This window comes from Lepisosteus oculatus, unplaced genomic scaffold (assembly GCF_040954835.1).
Source record: "Lepisosteus oculatus isolate fLepOcu1 unplaced genomic scaffold, fLepOcu1.hap2 HAP2_SCAFFOLD_67, whole genome shotgun sequence".
In the NCBI taxonomy this organism is placed as follows: Eukaryota; Metazoa; Chordata; class Actinopteri; order Semionotiformes; family Lepisosteidae; genus Lepisosteus; species Lepisosteus oculatus.
Window position 1 is genome coordinate 853,575 of NW_027168224.1, and position 23,264 is coordinate 876,838.

The 23,264-nt window shown below is 47.4% G+C and overlaps 8 non-coding genes and 1 pseudogene across 8 annotated transcripts; 6 read left to right on the top strand and 3 right to left on the bottom strand.

Annotated features, from left to right (window-relative positions):
• The first annotated feature begins 1,495 nt into the window (after positions 1-1,495).
• Positions 1,496-1,614, top strand: LOC138233331 (5S ribosomal RNA). Its single transcript, XR_011187449.1, has one exon. It is a non-coding gene; the product is annotated as a 5S ribosomal RNA (ribosomal RNA).
• Positions 1,615-2,251: 637 nt separating this feature from the next.
• LOC138233444 (U1 spliceosomal RNA) lies at positions 2,252-2,387 on the bottom strand (annotated as a pseudogene).
• A 5,282-nt stretch (positions 2,388-7,669) lies between these two features.
• On the top strand, positions 7,670-7,786 carry LOC138233396 (U5 spliceosomal RNA). The gene has a single exon (XR_011187508.1). It is a non-coding gene; the product is annotated as a U5 spliceosomal RNA (small nuclear RNA).
• A 1,468-nt stretch (positions 7,787-9,254) lies between these two features.
• LOC138233366 (U4 spliceosomal RNA) lies at positions 9,255-9,396 on the top strand. The gene has a single exon (XR_011187478.1). It is a non-coding gene; the product is annotated as a U4 spliceosomal RNA (small nuclear RNA).
• An 897-nt stretch (positions 9,397-10,293) lies between these two features.
• trnas-cga (transfer RNA serine (anticodon CGA)) lies at positions 10,294-10,375 on the top strand. Its single transcript has one exon. It is a non-coding gene; the product is annotated as a tRNA-Ser (tRNA).
• Positions 10,376-13,078: 2,703 nt separating this feature from the next.
• On the bottom strand, positions 13,079-13,197 carry LOC138233430 (5S ribosomal RNA). Its single transcript, XR_011187541.1, has one exon. It is a non-coding gene; the product is annotated as a 5S ribosomal RNA (ribosomal RNA).
• A 1,807-nt stretch (positions 13,198-15,004) lies between these two features.
• Positions 15,005-15,168, top strand: LOC138233440 (U1 spliceosomal RNA). Its single transcript, XR_011187551.1, has one exon. It is a non-coding gene; the product is annotated as a U1 spliceosomal RNA (small nuclear RNA).
• Positions 15,169-15,803: 635 nt separating this feature from the next.
• Positions 15,804-15,922, bottom strand: LOC138233429 (5S ribosomal RNA). Its single transcript, XR_011187540.1, has one exon. It is a non-coding gene; the product is annotated as a 5S ribosomal RNA (ribosomal RNA).
• Positions 15,923-17,214: 1,292 nt separating this feature from the next.
• Positions 17,215-17,356, top strand: LOC138233365 (U4 spliceosomal RNA). Its single transcript, XR_011187477.1, has one exon. It is a non-coding gene; the product is annotated as a U4 spliceosomal RNA (small nuclear RNA).
• The last annotated feature ends 5,908 nt before the right edge of the window (positions 17,357-23,264 follow it).

Genomic DNA, 23,264 nt, shown 5'->3' on the forward strand with positions numbered 1-23,264 from the left:
AAAGTTGTAAGAAAACCTCTCCAGCTGCTTTAACTCTCTTCATTTTTGTCATTTAATGTGACACTCGATGTATAACTGGAGCCTCACATATGCAAATGGTGAGGCTCCAGTTCGACACCCAGTTCGACACCACTTTACTGTATATGACAAAAGCATGGCAGACTGTGCCGGACCGGCAGATAACCTCCGCTTATTTTTACCATATTAAACATTGGAAATCCAACCACTTGCATTTGTGACACTTGATTTTTAACTCCACCTTAGACACTCTTAAATCTTCAAACACTTTTCTCTTCTCCCGCAACACTCTTGTCTGTCCGCACTATGTGTCAGTGTTGCATGACAACCCATCTCACCACGGAAAGGAACCTAACAGCTTTGGTAAGAGAGGAGAAAAGGACCTGGCCCGTACGATTAGGCGTTATTAGCACCACGCTCTAACCAACTGAGCTAACCGGCCTCACGACAGTGCTCCTCTCTGTGCTGCAAAAAATCGAACTCAGGGAATTTCTTTTGTCCCCCTTTGAATAGAAAGCCGTGTAATTCAGTGTACGGGCTTTCTCGTGCAGTTTCATGGTTCTTGTAACCCAAATCCTACACTGGCCTGAAGTGCCCCCCCATTTCACAGCATTTTTCAGCTGATTTAAAATGTACCTAAAGGAGAAGCATTATTGAAGACCATCAATTACCAAGAGCTTTTGTCAAAGGTTTTGGTGGTCATTTTTAATGACCACAGAGCGCTGTGACCTCGGTTTTACATCTCATCCAAAAGACAGCGCCCTTTTACAACACAGCATCTCCGTCACTATACTGGGGCATTGGGACCCGCACAGACCTCAGGGTGAGCGCCCCGCCGCCGGCACCATTAACACCGCTTCCAGCTGGAAGCTTTGTTTTTTCCTGCAGCTCACCCTCATCCGGGTACTGACCTGGCTCACACCTGCTTAGGTTCAGTGGGTTTTCAGTTGCGAGTTGCAAGGGGATGCAAGTGATGGAGCTGCTCGCTGCAAAAGCCACTGCATTGGCCGGGAATCGATCCCAAGCCTCCCGCGGGGCAGGCGAGAATTCTACCACTGAACCACCAATGCTCAGTGCCTGGGCCTTCAAAAAAGACGCTTTTTTGGTGCTCTGTGCAAAAAGCGTCGACATCTTCCAGCTGCAAAATGCCATTCGCGGCCGACGTGTTGGACCGGTGCGCTTTACGTGCTGAAATAAACACGCGACAGCCCGAAATGTTTCCAGAGTGCTGTGCACTGGAGGTTTTTGTCTGGTGAAGACTTGCCTGGTGCTTCTCCTTGCAGATTGTTTGTCCTCCTCCAGTGCGGGACGAGCCAACACAAGGGAGCGCATTCGCCAACATCCAGGCACGCAATGCGATTTGGAAAGCAGCTCCTTTCCAAAGAGTTGCACACGAACGATCCTTCAGTCCCGCTCGGGGGGCACGGAACCCCTGCCACACACAGCTTCAAGTAGCGAGTCAGGCGCCAGGACTTTCACTTACGGCCACACCACCCTGAACATGCCCGATCTCGTCTGATCTCGGAAGCTAAGCAGGGTTGGGCCTGGTTAGTACTTGGATGGGAGACCGCCTGGGAATACCAGGTGCTGTAAGCTTTTGCTCTCCCGGCCAGCAGGGGTCGCCGTTGGTGCCGTAGGCTTTGGGAGGAAAACCTGCAGGATGGAAAGGTGATCTATAGCCTCATCTCTAGAGATGTTTTGTTGCTGTAGCATGTGTGTGACCCATATTCAAAAAAAAAAAACCCGTCTGTAAAACGAATATCGAAGCTGCCTCTAAATCTGCAAATGAAGATGAGTCGATAAACCACTCGTTTTTCGTATAACTAGACATATATTCATTTGTTACCGATTTCATTCATTGAGCACGGATACAATAGAGGTACAGCCATTCACTGTTTGACATGTCTGCACTGGTACAGAACCGAGCAATCAGAAAACGGGTGAAACTGTCTTTAGACTCAGCATACAGTACCGAGGCCCCCCATGACCAAATAAAGGCTAACCTCGATAATCAGCCTAAAGAACGCAGACTACAGCAAAACGACTGACTTTGAAAAGGGAATGAACGTCCGGAAGGAGTAGTGGAACTAGCTTGAGATGCTTCTCCGGACCCCTAACTAAAAGCCAGCGAGAACCAGCAGCGGCGTCCACTCCTGTCGAACCGGGATCCTTCCGCAGCCACGCAGCTCGTGGTGTCCTAACCCTCCCGTATCTGATTTTGGACCAAGCACATCAGGGGAGAGCACGAACGCAGTCCCCCACTACCAGAAATTATGCAGTCGAGATTCCCACATTTGGGGAATACGCAGGGGTCAGCACAGCCGGAGTGCAATGGCCGAGCCTCGCCCTGGGTGAACCACTTCAATTTTTAAGAACTTTATTTTCTTTTCACAAAAAAATACAGGACATCACAAATCAGAAAGCTTTACATTAATATACATACTTAAAACAGTATATATGATCACATCTCATTACATTTTGACACGGTAACAGTTACATAGTAACAATTTTCTTTTTTTCTGGTGCCAATCACATTCTTTACTTAAACATGATAATGTTTTTCACAGTTTCTTGAGATATTGACCTATGCTCTCTATTTCCCACAGATTTTCTGCTTCCTCCCTCCCTTCTCTCCACAGATCTCTGAGGTAATAGTTCTCTCGGGTGATGAACAGGGCCAGGCTACCTGCTGCCTTGACTGGGACCTCGATGCCTTTGAACAGCCCCATGTTCCTCACTCTCCACAGGGCGTCTTTCCCACTGTTCACCACGGCCCAGATCCTGTCAAACACGTCAGGAGGAAGTTTGACAGGAGAGATGCCGTATATGACGAAAGCAGCGGTCAGGGTAAATTGGGGCGAGAGAGCCTGCAACCAATCTTCAAACTGTGCCCAGAAGGCCTTAGCAAAAAAGCAGGACCACAGGAGATGGGTCATAGTCTCCTCCTCGCCGCAGCCCACCCTAACGCAGCGAGGGCTGGGGGTGAGGCCCCTACGGTACAAGAAAGTTTGTACCGGTAAGCACTGGTGGACGACACTCCAGGCTAAATCTCTGTGAATGTTGCACAGAAATTTAGAGGATGTGTGTTTCCACACCTTCCTTGTTTGGGCTGATGTTAAAATGCCCACAGGGGTCTGCCTATTGTTCTGGGGTGCAACGAAATCTTCCAGTTTTTGGACGCTGACATCTCGGAGGGGAATATGGCCAATTGGGTGAGATCTTAGAAAACTTTTAACTGTCCCATAAATTGCAGGGCATGTGTCAGAGAGTGGGACGTCCAGCTTGGGTCTGACACCCCACACTCTGAACACCTCCCTACCTACCCAGAGCCTGGAAAAATAAGTCCAGGTACGCGCTGCAGGTGCTGTTGCAAAGCCTCTCAGCACAGAGGCCAGGAAAATGCACAGCAGCTTCGTAGCAATATCTGGGACAGACTTCCCCCCTGAGGGTAGCGGCCTGTACATTATTTCCCTTCTGAGTCTTTCCTGCTTCCCACCCCATAGAAATTGAAACATCAATCTCCTCAGCACCGCCGCAACACGGTGTGGGATTGGGAAGGTAGAAGCCAGAACATTCAAGACAGGCAAGAGCTCGGCTTTGATGACCAGCACCTTCCCTATCATGGTGAGGTCTCGGTCCTTCCATTGCATCAGTTTTTTGTTTAAGATTGGCAATTTGTTCTGCCAATTTACTGTTCCCATCTCTTCTCCAAAATACACCCCCAGGACCTTAATTCTCTTCTCTTGCAGCCTGAGATCATGTCCTTCTTTTGGCTCCCTCCAGTTCTGATAAAAAATCTCACTCTTAGATGTGTTAATTTTTGCAGAGGAAGCCAAAGAGAACCGATCACAGCACTGCAGAGCTCTGCTAATTGAGGCATTGTCAGAGAGGAGCAGGGTGACGTCATCCATGTATAGAGATGTCTTTACCTCTCCTCCCCCACTTCCAGGCACTGGTATCCCATTAATGGCCTGATCCTGGCGCAAGGCAAAGGCTAAGGGCTCCATAGCCAAAACGAATAACAAGGGGGATAATGGGCAGCCCTGCCTCACCCCTGAACAGACTTCAAAGGGGCGTGATCTATTGCCATTAACCATTACTCTGCTGTTGCTACCTGTGTACAGCAGGTTAATCCACTTTCTCATGATGGGGCCAAACTTCATGTGCTCAAGTACCGATGTTAAGTACTGCCGGTTTAGGCGGTCAAAGGCCTTTTCTAGGTCTACACCTAAAATGCACAGAGGGAGGGAGCGATCCTCTGAGTACAGACAGACATCCCTCAACAAGGCCAGGTTGTCGCTCATCAGGCGTCCTGCTATCCCACAAGTCTGTTCTTTCCCTACCAGTGAGGCCACTACATTTTGTAGGCGCAGGATCTTAGTGTCCACGCCTAAGAGGCTGAGGGGTCTCCAGTTCTTTATGTCATTCTTTGCTCCTTTCTTAAACAAGAGAGAGATAGTGCCTTCTCTTAAGGAGTCAGGCAGCAATTCTGTCTTATAGCTTTCCTCGAATAGGAGCAGTAGCGGATCCTGAAGCAGATCCCAAAAGGTGCAATAAAATTCTTTAGGGAGCCCGTCAGCACCCGGAGTTTTCCCCTTCTGTAAGCTCTCCATAGCCTGTCTCAGCTCTTCTACGGTCAAATCCCTCTCAAGTTTTTCCCTATCTTCTTCACTCAAAACGTTTTCTAGCTTTGAGGTAAAAAAATGAATTTCTTCATCCTTTAACTCTGTAGAGCTGTACAGTCTTGAGTAGAAGGCCTCGGTGCAGGAGAGGATAGCACTCGGCTCTGTTCTCTCTCGTCCCTCCTCATCAACTACACTTTCCATGACAGACTTGGAGCCTACCACTTTCCTGAAAAAGAAGCGAGTACACTTCTTATTTTCTTCCAAGAACTGCACTCTGCTTCTTAACAGCACTCCTCGACTACTTTCTTCGGCTATGCTCCGGATGTCCTTTTTTAAAAGGGTGATATCCTCGAGCACATCGAAGCCACTGTGCAGCATCGTGTACAGAGACGCTGCAGCTGCCTCTGTTTCCTGGCTAGCACTCCTCTCCGTCTGGCAGCAGCCTTCCTTCCCTCAGCCATGAAAAAGGCCTTTGTCCTCACCTTCACCTCCTCCCACCACTCTCCTACTGACCTGTACAGACACTGCAAGGACAGCCACTGTGATAGTTTCTCCTTGTAGTGGGATACTACCCCCTCGTTCTCTAGCAGCTTTGTGTTGAGTTTCCAGAGGCCTGGGCCAAAGACAGTCCCGCCCTGGAGTTCCACTCTACACCCTAAAGCCTGATGATCTGAGAAGAAGACAGGCTGAAGAGTGACCCCAACAACTTTCACTCTCTCTGAGACAAAGCAATAGTCAATTCTGGAGCTGCTATTCCTCCCTGACCATGTATATCCTGCTGTTGTGGGATATATACATCTATATGTGTCTGAGAGTTTAAAGTCTTGAACTAAGTTTTGCAGGGCCAGTGAGCTGGAATCCAATTTTATCGGCAAGCTAGACTGCCTGTCTGTGTGCTCTAAGATACAATTAAAATCCTCTCCCACTATCACGTCTGTGCTACTTAACAATAGGGGAGAGAGTGCCTTGAGTAGCTCCACCCTTCCTCCCACGTCAGTAGGACAATACACATTGATTAGCCGCAGGTTAATGGTCCCCCATTCCACATCCACACACAGCAACCTGCCATCTATGACCCTCTGAATACTTTTCAATTTGAAAGCCCATCCTTTGAAAAGAATGGCCACGCCAGAGGCTCTGTTGTTATTGTCCCCTGACCAAACAGAAGGCCCTTTATCCCACCTATCTTCAAAGCTTTTATACCTCTCTTGATAGGCTAAAGCACACTCCTGCAACATCAACACATCTCCCTCTCTCTGCTGGAGGTAATCAAAGACACACTGACATTTAACTCTGTCATTGATACCTCTGGTGTTAAGAGAAATTATGTTTAGAGCCATATTACATAAGAAAGTGGAACCAGTCTTTACAAAACACATTTCTCTTCGGTCTCACCTGTTACCTTCTTCTTTTTCTTTTTCTTCTTACCAATTTCCTGCCAGCCATCCTCTGAATGAGCCTTCATCAGGGTGGCAGCAGTAAAAGCGTTCACGGAGTCCATTTCAAGGAAGGGGGTAGAAGGAGGGGTGGAGGGGTTCCAGCTGTCCCCATCGCCATGCTCTCCTTCCTCCTCGCTCGGGGGGAGAAAACAGAGTCATTTTTCCTTTTCCTCAAGTCCAGCTCCTGGGAGCACTGAGGGGAAAGGGGTGCAGCCGATGCACCAGTCTCCTCTTCCCCCTCACCCACCAGCTGTTGCAGATCCTCCGTGATGGACTGGATGGAGGAGAGAAGGGCATCTGTAGCACTTGCAGAGTCTGAGAAAAGCACCTCCGCTGAATCCTGGGTATCCTCGCTGGACCCGCTCCACTGGGGGGCCCCACACTGGCCCTCGTTCTGAGGAGCAGGAGTGGGGGAGGGGTCCTCGCTGTTCTCTGGGGTTTTCAAACCCTCGTGCTTGTCTGGTGCAGTCTGCGGTTGTGGGAGCGTAGTGGATTCTTTTCCACCGGCCCCGGAGCTACAGCAGGACTGATCCTGGCTGGAGGCTGAGACTCTTTGTCCAACAAGGGTTCTTTGTTTGACTTGTTGTTTGCTTTGGCTTTTCGGGCCGGTTTAGCTGAAACAAGCACTGCCTCATCCTTTCTCATTTTGAGTTTATTGGCGTAGGCGTGAGGGCAGTTCTTAAAAACGTGTCCTTCCGAGCCACATAAATTGCACTTTGGCAGCATTGAACAGTCAGAGGCTAAATGTCCCTGTTTGCCACAGGTCTTGCAGCATTTCACAGTGCAGGACGATGCCAGGTGTCCCACAGCACCACAGCGCCGACACACCTTTGGTTGTCCCACATAAAAAACATAGCCATTGCAGGCGCCCAGTCGTATTGTAGAGGGCAGGTGCCTTAAGCCTCCATTTACATTGTCCGGTAGCAAGCGAACCTCGAATTTCCTTGCTCCTGTTTTTATACCGTCAACATCTCTAATCTCAGTTCCATGGTGGACGGTGCAGTACTGCTTAAGCCAGGTGTGAATGTCCTCCGTCTTTGCCAGTTCCGAGAACATAACAACATGCACCGTTTTCCTCTCTCTCTGTGTCAGAGGCTGCAAGTTGATCTTCTCAAGGGCAGGAACTTTCCCTCTTTTTGCCTCAAACACATCCACACATTGTTCAAACAGAGAATAGGTAGCAAAAACAACCTCAAATGCTTTCTGACCTGGGAGAGCGAAGATGAAATCCAAGTGCCGAGGTTCAAAGCCAAGTTCCTTCCGTAACACTTTTCTGCTGAACTGCATACGATCCATGAAGAGGTCATCCAAAAGCTCAAAACGTACAGCATTCTTGCGGGATCCAAAGGTTGCCATCTCAAACTGCAAAACAAACACTGCTTCCACAAAACAAGAAAACAATCCAACTACTCCAACTACAGGCTGATCAAGGTATCTCCCCTGCCAGGTAAGCCGAGAGCCGCAGGCGATGAGCCCGGAGCTGAACAGGCCCCACTGGCTCGTTTGTAAGGCCAGGTGCATTGCCAACCACGACCGGCAGGGCAGAGGCCTTGAAGGCGGCCTGGGCTCCTGCAGCTGTCCAGCCACGCACTCTGGTTTCTCTTCATCTCGTACAAATCTTTTGCCTTTTACTAAAGATTTCCATGGAGAGGAGCATGAATGAGTTCCATACAATTTTTGTGCTTCCCTGCCTTCGGGTGGGGCGCAGCTGGGCTGGTCAAAGAGAGAAAACAAAACCGCTCACAATCGCTCTTATTACGGCGACTGTGGCCGTCTGCTCTGCGAGTCCTCGGTCTCCGCCTGTCTGATTGGCGCTCTTTCCTTTGGGAGGCGGGAAGTGTCCGGCCGCAAATATGAAGCGTTACAGCAACGACATGCCATGAGACGATTGATAAAAACAAGCTTGTTACGTCTCAACAGAAACGCTCTTTAGCTCTTTCAGCGTTATGCAGAGAACAGCGTCTGTCGAGATCACTTTTGAGTCAGCGCGAAACGCCGTGTGCTGTCAGTTTGATTTCATATTGCTCGTAGCGGCACCCGGCTTTTGTCTGTCAAACGTTAGGTTGCGCTTCTTCATGCTGCATCGTCGGCATGAGTGGAGCTTTTTAAACGTCTGTACTTACTGCGCCCCATAAGAAATGGTTTGTCCCCGTTCAAAAGAGATTGTGCGATGTCCTGCAGCGTTCGCAAAGCAAACCTTTGACAGTTTGAAAAGAGGAATTTATTCTGCTTCCTGTGCGTGCAGTAGTTACAAAGTTGAACGTCTTTACACGATCTGCTGCAGTTTTCAGTGGGCGGGCTTTGTCAGATGGCTTGGAAAAACGCACTGTGTTTCGGCTCGGGAAACATCATGAGCAGTGTCCTGCATGTTTTCTGTTTATAGCTGTCTTTTAACGCATACAGAATTCATTCGAAATCATTGATTTCTCCAATTAACAAGGGTCCCTTTTTGAACCTGCGAGAAGCATTCTTTCAATGTAACAGATTTACTCCGAGGAAAGGCAGCATGACATTGAGAGTAGCTCAAGCTTTCAGCGCCCGTATCGGACTGCGTGTATGCAGACACCGCTCAGAATCCCCTGTAAGATTCTCCCTCAGTTCCGTTGTGCAGTGCTTTACCTCTTTCAAAAGGCTTCACTTTCCTAGTCACATTCCAAGACTCATCGAACCCGGGCTGTTTCCTCCAGCGGTATAGTATTGCAGTGAGACAGCACGATGCCTGCAAGACTATGTCACGCTAAACGCCACAGATTGTGTTTGTCCCTTCGTGTCAGTCGTCCTGCAGCCACGGGAAGTGGGACACAAACATGCTGCAATGCTTTCAGGACGTTAGGATTTGTTTGTGCAACATCCGAGAAGAGTACTTGTGGCTTTAATGTGAACTGTACGTGCCCGCCCCCTTTCCTCTGTAGTGTATGAGTTCCTCCCGGCATGCCCTTCGTCATTGTTCTGTCATCTTGTATTTAAAGGGTTGTATTTCTGCTGCTGAAAATAAGCAACGGTTTTCTCACAACGCCCTTTGTTCCCGACGGAGCCCTTGTCTGTCATGAAATTCTTCAAAACCTCAAGCTAGAAGAAGAAGACGACAAATATGAAGCGTTACAGCAACGACATGCCATGAGACGATTGATAACGATTTCCATAGGATCCCCGCGGTTGCCTGGCAACCGTCAGCTTTGCGCATTGGCAGTATCGTAGCCTGTGAGGTTTAGCCGAGGCGCGATTATTGCTAGTTGAAAACTTTTCCCAATACCCCGCTTCCGCCGGTTTGCAATACAATCGGTGAAAGCAATTTTTGACAGTCTCGTCAGAGCGTGACATAGTCTTGCAGGCATCGTGCTGTCTAACTGCAATACTATACCGCTGGAGGAAACAGCCCGGGTTCAATGAGCCTTGGAATCTGACTAGGAAAGTGAAGCCTTTTGAAAGAGGTAATGTCGACGCTTTTTTAACAGAGCACCAAAAAAGCGTCTTTTTTGAAGGCCTGGGTATTGAGCATTGATGGTTCAGTGGTAGAATTCTCGCTTCCCACGTGGGAGGCTCTGGTTCGATTCCCAGCCAAAACAGTGGCTTTTGCAGCGAGCGGCTCCATCACTTGCATCCCCTTGCAACTCGCAACTGAAAACCCACTGAAGCTAAGCAGGTGTGAGCCAGGTCAGTACCCGGATGAGGGTGAGCTACAGGGAAAAACAAAGTTTCCAGCTGGAAGCGGTGTTAATGGTGCCGGCGGGGGGGCGCTCACCCTGAGGTCTGTGCGGGTCCCAATGCCCCAGCATAGTGACGGAGACGCTGTGTTGTAAAAGGGCGCTGTCTCTTGGATGAGATGTAAAACCGAGGTCACAGCGCTCTGTGGTCATTAAAAATGACCACCAAAACCTTTGACAAATGCTCTTGGTAATTGATGGTCTTCAATAATGCTTCTCCTTTAGGTACATTTTAAATCAGCTGAAAAATGCTGTGAAATGGGGGGTCACTTCACGCCAGTGTAGGATTTGGGTTACAAGAACCATGAAACTGCACGAGAAAGCCCGTACACTGAATTACACGGCTTTCTATTCAAAGGAGGGCAAAAGAAATTCCCTGAGTTCGATTTTTTGCAGCACAGAGAGGATTGCTGTTGTGAGGCTGGTTAGCTCAGTTGGTTAGGTTTCCGCAGCCACGTCGCACTCCGTGTTAGATTAAAGGAGGAATGCAGCGATGGCGAACTCGCTGTAGTCGTGGCCGAGTGGTTAAGGCGATGGACTCGAAATCCATTGGGGACTCCCCGCGCAGGTTCGAATCCTGCCGACTACGGCGTCTGCCGCACGTCTCCTTGTGCCTGCGCGGCAAAGGCGAAGTGCTGTTTCTCCTTTCCTGGTACGATAAAACGCTAAATCGCTTGGCCCCGCTGCCATGGAAATGAGTTCTTCAGATAACCACACATCTTGCGTTCGCACCTCTGGTGTTCTACTTATGCCTTTGAAAACCTAATGAATAAAACTGAAAGAACCGACACAATATGTAGGTGCTCGTAAAGCACGCATTAAAGAACTGTTAACAGCAAGGGTTTCAGTGGGTTAACTGAGGAGAAGGCGTGATCGCTAATTGTTGACCTTTTATTTGGTGTTAGAAACACTCTTACTGTGCATGACGTGCAACAAATGTAGCCACAGAAATTGCATCACGCTTTCATGTATGCTATTGCAGACACCAACGTTGCCTAGATAGAAAACCGAAATAGCCGTGGGTTCGCTTGCTGGTCTGAAGGATCTCTCTTCGAATCTCTATCATTTGTCAATTGAAGTAAAAGGTGCTGCAATCTGATACGTTCAGAATCAAACCCGCAGCTGTTGTTCGACTTTATTTCTTGACTAATTACAACCTTTTACTGTCAAGTTTATTGGTACAACTTGAGCTCTCAGCACCGTACTGAGCCCAGGTGTTTTTCTAAAGCTGTCAGGTGCAGTTCATTTACATGAAGGAAATCTCTTACTGGGTACGATTACAATGCAGTAAGTAGCACAGGCTACTTAGGGAGTAGGCTGATGTGTTTAAAAACAACCAGCGCCAGGCAGGAGTCAAACCTCCAAACTCCTAATCCATAGTCAGACACATTATCCATTGCACCACTGGCCCTGGTGTGACACTGCAGGACTGTAACCTAGTGAGCTTAGCACTGCAACTAGTAAAATATTACCCCCGGTCCATTCTTTTCCAAAAGTGAGAAACACCTGTTTTCTACATTTTGTCTGTTTTAAAACCATATCTCTTTAAACCAAACCAAGAGTTTGTCTTTTGCACTGATATTCTGATTCATTTCGATTTCAAAGAAAAAAAAAACATTACCTTCCAAAGCATCATAAAATTGTCCCTTCCTCCAGACTCTACTTCTCTCTTGTAGTAGTACAGCAGACCTTCCAGGTGAGTCCGAAATGAGCTTCCTCCATCAAGCAAAGTACCTGAACATGACTCTGTCATCATAAAAGCGCCCCTGTAATAAAGAAATTCAATCCGAAATCAAGAGGGCAGTTGCCTACTGAAATACAAGAAGTCATAAATTTTAACCTAGCAACACATTAAAGGCTGCATCTATACAAGTACGATTCTAGAAATGCTCACCAGATTACGTTTTAAGAAAGAACTGCGCCTCAGGTTCCGCCGAGATCTTAACTCGGATGGCAGGATTCAGAGTCTGGAGTGTGGAATGATGGCGCACGGAGGGTCCACATACTGTGGATCCCTCAGTGATCTTCCGCGTGTTCAAACCGCCAGCGTGTGACTCCCCTATCCCCCTGACCTCATTGCTCTGCTCTCGCCTCTGTGCAGCTGAGCCCGACTCATGGTAAAGTGGAAAAAAATATGCCCTCAACGTGAGATTTACTCTGGAGTGAGGATAGTTGTTACCTTCTTATCGTTGAAACGGATGTATGTGATGTGGCGACTAGGTTCTTCTCCATTAGCAGGCTTAAGGTTAAAGAAAAAAACATTGCTGACTTCTTTTTTTTTTGCCAGCCGCGAGCGCTGATTAGCGAGGTTTGTATTTCATGTTTTGCAAGTTGCATCCATTTTAAGAAAAACAAGTCGTTCAAGACAGGAAATGAATACTTGCATTTAATTAAGTCTAGACGTATGCGGTTGTCCATAATGACCAGTTCTGTTCGAGAACACAGAACAAAAAAAGGCACCGCTGGGATTCGGACCCAGGATTTTCTGTTTACTAGACAGGCGCTTTAACCAACTAAGCCACGGCGCTGCTGTCCTTTTGCAGCCACTTGGACACACCACTCAGACACATCTGCATTCGGTGTGTGCTCCGCCTGCTCGCTGAGCAAGTTGCCACCTTTACATACAATAGCAACATCGACACCAAGAGAAAGGATGACAAATGGCTTTTATCTGGAACTTTTCATGTCCAAGGAGCTCAATGTGCTTTCTGTGTACAACAGGGCCACTGAACTCCACACTGGCCACTGAACCACAGCAGTGGCTTGCTGGCTTGACATCTCCCAAGGAAAATGTTGAAATCGCATGTGGAACAGGAAAATGACCCTCGAGTATGAGGGAAAAAAAAGAAAAAGATCAACTGGAGTGCGCCAACCCATGTCAGGACAGCCCAGTTTCCTAGACGAGGTGGCCGAGTGGTTACTGTATGCTGAGTCTAAAGACAGTTTCACCCATTTTCTGATTGCTCGGTTCTGTACCAGTGCAGACATGTCAAACAGTGAATGGCTGTACCTCTATTGTATCCGTGCTCAATGAATGAAATCGGTAACAAATGAATATATGTCTAGTTATACGAAAAACGAGTGGTTTATCGACTCATCTTCATTTGCAGATTTAGAGGCAGCTTCGATATTCGTTTTACAGACGGGTTTTTTTTTTTGAATATGGGTCACACACATGCCACAGCAACAAAACATCTCTAGAGATGAGGCTATAGATCACCTTTCCATCCTGCAGGTTTTCCTCCCAAAGCCTACGGCACCAACGGCGACCCCTGCTGGCCGGGAGAGCAAAAGCTTACAGCACCTGGTATTCCCAGGCAGTCCCCCATCCAAGTACTAACCAGGCCCAACGCTACTTAGCTTCCGAGATCAGACGAGATGGGGTGTGTTCAGGGTGGTGTGGCCGTAAGCGAAAGCCCCGGCGCCTGACTCGCTACTTGAAGCTGTGTGTGGCGGGGGTTCCGTGCCCCCCGAGCGGGACTGAAGGATCGTTCGTGTGCAACTCTTTGGAAAGGAGCTGCTTTCCAAATCGCATTGCGTGCCTGGATGTTGGCGAATGCGCTCCCTTGTGTTGGCTCGTCCCGCACTGGAGGAGGACAAACAATCTGCACGGAGGAGCACCAGGCAAGTCTTCACCAGACAAAAACCTCCAGTGCACAGCACTCTGGAAACATTTCGGGGATTTCGCGTGTTTATTTCAGCACGTAAAGCGCACCAGTCCAACACGTCGGCCGGGCGCGCGGCGCCTCCGCCCTCTTGTGGCCTTGCGGCGTCAGAGCAAGAGGCTCCTTCTCGCTGCCCTTCCGCTGTGTTGCAGGGCCCCGAGAGGGAACCCGGAGCGCGCACTTTGTGGGGGGCGGGGGACCGCGTTCGCGCTCTGCCCCCGGTCTCTTGCGCGAGTACTAAATCTCACGGACAGGGGGGCCTCGTCATTGATTGTTACAGGTGAGACGGGGATTAGGAGGAGACCCCGACTGATGGGTAAAGGGGAGCACTAACACCAGAGGGACACCCCCGGCGTCTCTTTTTGAGAGACGCCCTGGGGTTTCCTAATGGCCAAGGAGGGTCGGGACCTCGGTTTGACGCCTCCCCCGAAGGACGGCGCCTGTTTGTGCAGCAGAGTGTCGCCATCAGGAGGCTGGGGCGTAAGAGAGCCACACAGCCCGCAGGGTGAGCGCTCCCTACTGGTCCCAGTCACACCTCTTGCAGGAGCAGCAGCAACCGGAGCTTTTCCGGGGTGGAATCTCCCATCCGGGTGCCGGCCAGGCTCACACCTGCTGGGCTGCCCCGGGGGTGAGCCCAGTCGAGAGTCGCAGGGCCAGATCTAGTTACCGGGGAGAAACGATACAAGTGAAGGATTGCTCGGCTCTCGGCACTTGAAAAGACCGACAAATGTCTCGTTCCCGCCGGAGCTGAATGTACCCGCATGTGTGGTGTCGTCTTCTTCCCCCGCCCCGCTGTGTTTGCTGTATTGTCTCTGAAGCCGGCCCCCCCGAGACGAGACGGGCTGTTCCTGTGCCCCGATTAACACTTTACAGGTGCCATTCCCCGGCATTGTGGCCATTGTCGGTGCTCACACGCGATAAGATAAGGCGGAGGAGAGCGGGGCATGCCCAGCGGCAGACATTCAAGGAGGGGGCAGTGCGAGGTGAGGTGAGGTGCGACACGCCGGAGCCCCGACGCAGCTAATGCGGAGCACTTGTTGGACTGGCATCGAAAGGACGTGTGCGCACGGAGCGAGCCTTCCCTGCGGCGGAGCGCGGGAACTTTCTCCCCCCCTCCCGCTGCAGGAGTTGTGTGCACTGCAGCGGTGCCGAGAGAAAAGCACAGAAGGCAGCAGCCTCTGGAGAGCAGGTTAGAGACGGAGCCTTGTGGGCAGGCGAGCAGGCCCGTTTTTTGGAAATTGCTGAAAAGGTTTGTTCGGTGTGTGGCAGGCGCACGTCGCGAGCTTGCGTGGCGATCTGCCGGTCTGGAGTTATGCAAATGAGGCCGAATTGCATCCCGGGACATGCTGCGAATGCGCAACGGCGACTGCAGATGTGTAGGAAACGGCGCGCTCGTTTTCTCATTTTGCCCACACTTTTGAGTGTTAGTGTGGCGTGTGAGTGTGTGAAAGAGTGGGCCCAGCAGGAGGCGGTGGCGTGCGGGGCGAGGAGGTGGCCTAGGCTGCGCGATTTGTGCTGTGGGTGCGGGCCGCTTGCAGGGGCCTGTTTAACTCATACTTACCTGGCAGGGGAGATACCTTGATCAAGAAGGAGGTTCACCCAGGGCGAGGCTCGGCCATTGCACTCCGGCTGTGCTGACCCCTGCGAATTCCCCAAATGTGGGAATCTCGACTGCATAATTTCTGGTAGTGGGGGACTGCGTTCGCGCTCTCCCCTGATGTGCTTGGTCCAAAATCAGATACGGGAGGGTTAGGACACCACGAGCTGCGTGGCTGCGGAAGGATCCCGGTTCGACAGGAGTGGACGCCGCTGCTGGTTCTCGCTGGCTTTTAGTTAGGGGTCCGGAGAAGCATCTCAAGCTAGTTCCACTACTCCTTCCGGACGTTCATTCCCTTTTCAAAGTCAGTCGTTTTGCTGTAGTCTGCGTTCTTTAGGCTGATTATCGAGGTTAGCCTTTATTTGGTCATGGGGGGCCTCGGTACTGTATGCTGAGTCTAAAGACAGTTTCACCCGTTTTCTGATTGCTCGGTTCTGTACCAGTGCAGACATGTCAAACAGTGAATGGCTGTACCTCTATTGTATCCGTGCTCAATGAATGAAATCGGTAACAAATGAATATATGTCTAGTTATACGAAAAACGAGTGGTTTATCGACTCATCTTCATTTGCAGATTTAGAGGCAGCTTCGATATTCGTTTTACAGACGGGTTTTTTTTTTGAATATGGGTCACACACATGCCACAGCAACAAAACATCTCTAGAGATGAGGCTATAGATCACCTTTCCATCCTGCAGGTTTTCCTCCCAAAGCCTACGGCACCAACGGCGACCCCTGCTGGCCGGGAGAGCAAAAGCTTACAGCACCTGGTATTCCCAGGCAGTCTCCCATCCAAGTACTAACCAGGCCCGACGCTGCTTAGCTTCCGAGATCAGACGAGATTGGGCGTGTTCAGGGTGGTGTGGCCGTAAGCAAAAGCCCCAGCGCCTGACTCGCTACTTGAAGCTGTGTGTGGCGGGGGTTCCGTGCCCCCCGAGCGGGACTGAAGGATCGTTCGTGTGCAACTCTTTGGAAAGGAGCTGCTTTCCAAATCGCATTGCGTGCCTGGATGTTGGCGAATGCGCTCCCTTGTGTTGGCTCGTCCCGCACTGGAGGAGCACCAACAATCTGCACAGAGGAGCACCAGCCAAGTCTTCAGTGCACAGCACTCTGGAAACATTTCGGGGCTGTCGCGTGTTTATTTCAGCACGTAAAGCGCACCGGTCCAACACGTCGGCCGGGCGCGCGGCGCCTCCGCCCTCTTGCTGCCCCTGCAGCTGCTTCACTTTTCCCTTTAGTTGCCATCGATTTTTTTGTAGTGCTATACATATACGATTGAGGTATCTTAGAGTTCTCCTTCGAAGACCCAGCACTCTCTTTTCTTTTCCCAGTGTTACTCATATCGGACTTTTTAAACCTAAAAAAAAATCGTTTTTTTTTCTTTCAATTAAAACTGAAGTTTAAACAACTAGTGTTAAGTCCTTATTTTTCTGTAGTCAAAAAAAGCAAAAATTAACATTCAGGTCATGAAAAACTCAAAAAAACTCCCCAACCACTAAACTTTACCTCCCACCTGAGCGCCATCTTGAACGCCCCTACCACCAGAGAATGCTCACGATTTCGGAAGCTGTCTCCGGGACGTGCTGATTCCACACATCCTGAATAAATCATGATATTGTTAGTTGCTGTAGCTAGACGTTCAAATGAGTTTCATGGCCAGATGGACTGTTTCCTCCAGCGGTATAATATTGCAGTGAGACAGCACGATGCCTGCAAGACTATGTCATGCTAAACGCCACAGATTGTGTTTGTCCGTTCGTGTCAGTCGTCCCGCAGCCACGGGAAGTGGGACACAAACATGCTGCAATGCTTTCAAGACGTTAGGATTTGTTTGTGCAACATCCAAGAAGAGTACTTGTGGCTTGAATGTGAACTGTACGTGCCCGCCCCCTTTCCTCTGTAGTGCATGAGTTCCTCCCGGCATGCCCTTCGTCATTGTTCTGTCATCTTGTATTTAAAGGGTTGTATTTCTGCTGCTGAAAATAAGCAACGGTTTTCTCACAACGCCCTTTGTTCCCAACGGAGCCCTTGTCTGTCATGAAATTCTTCAAAACCTCAAGCTAGAAGAAGAAGAAGACGACAAATATGAAGCATTATAGCAACGACATGCCATGAGACGATCGATAACGATATCCATAGGATCCCCGCGGTTGCCTGGCAACCGTCAGCTTTGCGCAGTGGCAGTATCGTAGCCTGTGAGGTTTAGCCGAGGCGCGATTATTGCAAGTTGAAAACTTTTCCCAATACCCCGCTTCCGCCGGTTTGCAATACAATCGGCGAAAGCAATTTTTGACAGTCTTGTCAGAGACTGAGCAAGGTGTTTAAAGACAGATTTGGTCACGGTGATATCATGGTAGAAAGAAACGAGCTTGTTACGTGTCAACAGGAACGCTCTTTAGCTCTTTCAGCTTTATGCAGAGAACAGCGTCTGTCGAGATTACTTTTGTGTCAGCGCGAAACGCCGTGTGCTGTCAGTATGATTTCATATTGCTCATAGCGGCGCCTGGCTTTTGTCTGTCAAACGTTAGGTTGCGCTTCTTCATGCTGCATCGTCGGCATGAGTGGAGCATTTTAAACGTCTGTACTTACTGCGCCCCATAAGAAATCGTTTGTCCCCATTCAAAAGAGATTGTGCGATGTCCTGCAGCGTTCGCAAAGCAAACCTTTGACAGTTTGAAAAGAGGAATTTATTCTGCTTCCTGTGCGTGCAGTAGTTACAAAGTTGAACGTCTTTACACGATCTGCTGCAGTTTTCAGTGGGTGGGCTTTGTCAAATGGCTTGGAAAAACGCACTGTGTTTCGGCTCGGGAAACATCATGAGCAGTGTCCTGCATGTTTTCTGTGTATAGCTGTCTTTTAACGCATACAGAATTCATTCGAAATCATTGATTTCTCCAATTAACAAGGGTCCCTTTTTGAACCTGCCAGAAGCATTCTTTCAATGTAACTGATTTACTCCGGGGAAGGGCAGCATGACATTGAGAGTAGCTCAAGCTTTCAGCACCTTTATCTGACTGCATGTATGCAGACGCTGCTCAGAATCCCCTGTAAGATTCTCCTTCAATTCCGTTTTGCAGTGCTTTAGCTCTTTCAAAAGGCTTCGCTTTGCTAGTCACAATCCAAGGCTCATGACAGCATTTGAAAACATTCGCAACTGCGTTGGCCGGGAATCGAACCTGGGTTAATTGCTTTGAAGGCAGCTATGCGCAACACTGGCTCGCTCCAGAATAAATCTCACGTCGAGGGCATATTTTTTTCCATTTTACCGTGAGTCGGGCTCAGCTGCACAGAGGAGAGAGCAGAGCAATGAGGTCACGGGGACAGGGGAGTCACACGCTGGCGGTTTGAATACGCGGAAGATCACTGAGGGATCCACAGTATATGGACCCTCCGTGCGCCATCAGTCCGCACTCCGGACTCTGAATCCTGCCATCCGAGTTAAGATCTCGGCGGAACCTGAGGCGCAGTTCCTTCTTAAAACGTAATCTGGTGAGCATTTCTAGAATCGTATTTGTATAGATGCAGCCTTTAATGTGTTGCTAGGTTAAAATTGATGACTTCTTGTATTTCAGTAGGCAACTGCCCTCTTGATTTCGGATTTAATTTCTTTATTACAGGGGCGCTTTTATGAAGACAGAGTCATGTTCAGGTACTTTGCTTGATGGAGGAAGCTCATTTCAGACTCTGTGATCTGCTCACCTGGAAAGGTCTGCTATACTACTACAAGAGAGAAGTAGAGTCTGGAAGAAGGGACAATTTTATGATGCTTTGGAAGATAATGTTTTTTTTTCTTATACTGAAAATGAAAGGTAGTTGTTTCTATATGGACTCAGTCTTTGGAATTTGTATATTTATATATTTCAGTGAACCCTCAGCCATTCCTTCTGTATTGTAATTCAATTTCTCTTTTAAAATTCCTTCCCCACTTCTAGGACCTGCAGTTGCTGAACTCCACAATGGCTTCTATTGGAAAGTCTGTGACTGAGACCAAGTAAGTGTTCACTTTTTTATGAAACCATTATTTATTTTGGAGCAATGAGCAATTCTTATATAAATGCAATAAAATCATTATGCTCAAACTATGAGAGAGAAAATTAAGGATAATTTAAGAAATCAGTCTTAGCTTGTTTCTATACACAGATGGTATTATTTATTTTCAAAGGAAACCCGCGCGGATTCCCCTGGTGTGCAAGATGTACCTGAATACTCTTGATCAGCTTCCTGCTCACTTGAAGAGGGCGTGTATGAAGCACGCCACGGCAAAAAAGATCAGGATGGCCTCTCAACAGGCGAGGGAGGACATGATGAATCACCTGAAGAACGGGGTCATCGTGGATTACCACAGAATAGAGATCGTGTCTGGTGAGGCAAACAGGATAGTGGTTGTAAGACTGCTAGAGTCCTTGGGCCTTTTTGTACATGGGAAGCCTGAAGACACATTGGCAAGGTGAGATATTTTTAATCTGTAAGGCTTCTGTAGTTTCTTTTTGAAATCATTGTTACAACATATTATGTAAAAGCATGTTGAAAAGAATCTACCTGCATTCCAGCGGCCCTGAGCAAGAGGCCGCTGTCCAGGAGGAAGAGATGCCAGAGGCTGCTCTAGAAACTGAAACAGAAGCGGATAAGGAAGGGGAAGATGTGAGCTCTGAAGAACTCTATCAGCAGTAAGACTTTTTTATTTTTCAGATGTATCTATTTTTTACTAAAATTCTAATTTGTCTTATAGGTATAAAATGTTTAAACCGGTGTTTTATATCCTTACAGGCCCTGAGTAGTTAAAAAGTATCAGCAGGCCGGAAGAGAGTGGCCCAAGCTGGACTCTATAGAAAGCACTCCCTGGATGCTCCTCTCCTGATTGGATTCAAACAGTACCTTACCAAGGATCTGGGAGTGGCAAATTATTCTCAGGAGGTATTTATTTTTTAAAGGCATTTAAAATTAAGCAATGGTATCTTCATTGTAAATGTTTTTATTTCTTAGCTTAAAATTCACCCATGTGAAATGATGTCAGCCATAAACATCATGACTTTTGTCTGTCAAAATATATTATATAATATATTTCCTACCTGAATCTATTCTACTTAAATTATTACATTATACACAATTTGAGTTCATTTTAAAAAGTAAAAGGTAATGAAAGGAATGCATTTTCATAAGAAAGATAATACCGATATGCATGTGATAATCTTCCTTATATCATGTAGTGCATCATTTGGACACTTTGTGGGCTTCAAATACAAAGAAAATCATGTTCTATGGTACAAGATAAATACAAAACTTAAGCTTCTTTATAAAGCATAAGCAATCATTTATTACATCGCTTCTTGAATTAAATCTTTTGACAAGAGGTAAGACTTCTGTTACATTTAAACCCATGTTTAGCTGTGTTTTTTAGATTTAACTGAACCAATTTCTGTGTGTGATAATGTCCTTGAATTCTGACAACATCACACTAAATTACATGATATAAAACAGCTAATGTTTCTAGAGATAAAGTTTCTGAGATGCTTCTAATTACTTTTTATTACCAGGGACAGTTTAATTCACCTTGTACAGTACTGTAAGACCAAGATACTTTTTTTAAAAGTTATTTAACATTTTATAGAACTTTGTCTACTATGGCAACATGATGTGCTTGGTGAAACTTGGAAAAATACTGCTTGGCCACTTATCTTAAGATAAAGATAGGATAAAGGTTTATCTTTTGCACCTACCTGACCCCCAGGGAAGGCCAATGCTTTCTAAGTTGATGGTTCCCTACAGTAGACTGTACTTTAATTTCAAAGGTAATGTATATTGACCCAAATCAGTTTTGGAATCCAATCTACTGACGAGATGGAGCACATCCTTTTTTCAGGATTTTAGCATCATACGTTTGGTATATTTAGTTCCTAATGCTGAAAGAAATGATCATAGAACATTTGGACACTTTGTGGGCTTGAAATACAAAGCAAATCATGTTCTATGGTAAAAGATAAATACAAAACTTAAGCTTTTATTTTAATTAGATTTGTTTATAAAGCATAAGCAATCATTTATTACATTAATATATGTGAAAATAACATTTTAGCATCATACGTTTAGTATATTTAGTCCCTAATGCTGAAAGAAATGATCATAGAACATGACATCTAACCTTACCTGCGGTGTTTTTAATCCCTATTGCTCAATGCACGGTGAAAGCATTCCATACATGTGTCTGACAATGAGGAATGGGCCCCTGAGACAGTCATTTGCCTGTTTCACAAATGATCGTATTTTACTAGAGATTCTGTTTGGGATTCAGATGTGCATTCGGACAGCAATCCCTTTCAAGGATTGATACGTTCTGGATGAGGTCAAAGGTGCTGGAACACTGTATTTAGGATGTGTTTGCAGAGACTGTGTGTCTCCTGCTTCAACGCAGTGATAAACAGATGTGCTCCTTTAATTTATTGGTACATGCCCAGGGCAGTAAGCAGTCTGAGGATTTATTTCCAGATGGCATAGAGCAGTGAAGCAGTGAAGTAGTGCAAAACACTGGATCATTATATTATTAGAATCTATTCTACTTAAATTATTACATTATACTCAATTTGAGTTCATTTTAAAAAGTAAAAGGTAATGAAAGGAATGCATTTTCATAAGAAAGATAATACCGATATGCATGTGATAATCTTCCTTATATCATGTAGTGCGTCATTTGGACGCTTTGTGGGCTTGAAATACAAAGAAAATCATGTTCTATGGTACAAGATAAATACAAAACTTAAGCTTTTATTATAATTAGATTTGTTTATAAAGCATAAGCAATCATTTATTACATTAATATATGTGAAAATAACATTTTAGCATCATATGTTTAGTATATTTAGTCCCTAATGCCGAAAGAAATGATCATTTGTTTAACATACACGGGTCTGTCTCAAAGGATGCAATACTCCTGAAGGGTCTCAAACCCTACATTTCGGATGCCTAGCTGTATCCCTCACATGTGGCACCTCAGAATGACTTCTAACCTTACCTGTGGTGTATTCAGTCCCTATTGCTCAATGCATGGTGTACATACTGCATACATGTCTTGAGAATGAGGAATGGGCCCCTGAGACAGTCATTTGCCTGTTTCACAAACAGGGACCTGGACCTAGACCTGGCCCGTACAGGGCTCAAACCCGCGACCTTGGCATTATTAGCACCATGCTCTAACCAACTGAGCTAACCGGCCTCACGACAGTGCTCCTCTCTGTGCTGCAAAAAATCAAACTCAGGGAATTTCTTTTGTCCTCCTTTGAATAGAAAGCCGTGTAATTCAGTGTACGGGCTTTCTCGTGCAGTTTCATGGTTCTTGTAACCCAAATCCTACACTGGCCTGAAGTGCCCCCCCATTTCACAGCATTTTTCAGCTGATTTAAAATGTACCTAAAGGAGAAGCATTATTGAAGACCATCAATTACCAAGAGCTTTTGTCAAAGGTTTTGGTGGTCATTTTGAATGACCACAGAGCGCTGTGACCTCGGTTTTACATCTCATCCAAAAGACAGCGCCCTTTTACAACACAGCATCTCCGTCACTATACTGGGGCATTGGGACCCGCACAGACCTCAGGGTGAGCGCCCCCCCGCCGGCACCATTAACACCGCTTCCAGCTGGAAGCTTTGTTTTTCCCTGTAGCTCATCCTTATCCAGGTACTGACCTGGCTCACACCTGCTTAGCTTCAGTGGGTTTTTAGTTGCAAGTTGCAAGGGGATGCAAGTGATGGAGCCTCTCGCTGCAAAAGCCACTGCATTGGCCGGGAAATGAACCCGAGCCTCCCGCGTGGCAGGCGAGAATTCTACCACTGAACCACCAAGGCGCAGTGCCTGGGCCTTCAAAAAAGACGCTTTTTTGGTGCTCTGTGCAAAACGCGTCGACATCTGCTTCCAGCTGCAAAATGCCATTTGCGGACGCTGAAGAACTTATTTCCAAGGCAGCAGGTACAAGCGATTGGGCGTTTTAAAACCACCAGGAACAGCAAAGAGGCGCGCTTCTTTGCTTGTGCCGAAACACACCGACTGAAGGCGGACAACGTAGTCGACAGGATTGGAACCTGTGCGGGGAGACCCCAATGGATTTCTAGTCCATTGCCTTAACCACTCAGCCACGACTACAGCAAGCCCCACCGCAGCTGCGTTCTTGCTACAATCTTACCTGGATCGCGAGGCGCCGGCGGAAGCCTATTTCAAAGTCGTTCTCC